Below are 654 nucleotides of genomic sequence, written 5' to 3'. Positions count from 1 at the left end.
TTATAAATTGATGTATGCTTAGATTTTGACAACAAAAATGTTAAGCAGTTCTATCTGGTCCCTTCCAACCCAAACCACTCCAGGATTTTGTGCTCCTGGAACAGAAATATAACCAATAAAGCACAGCCACTCTACAGCCCCTTAAAGCTTTAAAAGCAGATAATCTTGTCATCAATACAAATTAAAATTGTAACTAGGAAATAATTGGTCATACATGAAAATCAGCAGAAAAAGCAAAATCAAATATAATAAAGGGAGTTGAAGAGAAATCACACTTTATCCTTTAAAAAAGAGTATTATTTACAACTGTAAATATGGTCAGGAAATAATTCAGTTCTTGCCCTGTCCTCTCTTTGGTAACCTGAATTTTCAGTACTTATTATCAATTTGAGACTTGCACCTCTGAGACAACAAAATTCCTTAGAGAGGATCTTTGTGTTAAGTACCTGCATTGTTTTAAACACACATTAGAAAAAATTAAACACTCATTCACAGGCACATTTACCAAATTAGTAAAGCTCAGTGGTTTATTTCTAACAAACCCAGACTCTCACAGTGTAAGGGAAAAAATACCCAAGAAATTCTCACTACTCACCTGGAACAATACATAAGATATATTTAATAATGTATATAAAGCCTACAGCACACTAAACT

The sequence above is a fragment of the Passer montanus genome, unplaced genomic scaffold, assembly GCF_014805655.1.
Source record: "Passer montanus isolate IOZ18808 unplaced genomic scaffold, ASM1480565v1 scaffold25, whole genome shotgun sequence".
In the NCBI taxonomy this organism is placed as follows: Eukaryota; Metazoa; Chordata; class Aves; order Passeriformes; family Passeridae; genus Passer; species Passer montanus.
The sequence above is the reverse complement of the archived record's forward strand: the minus strand, read 5'-3'. Positions refer to the sequence as shown.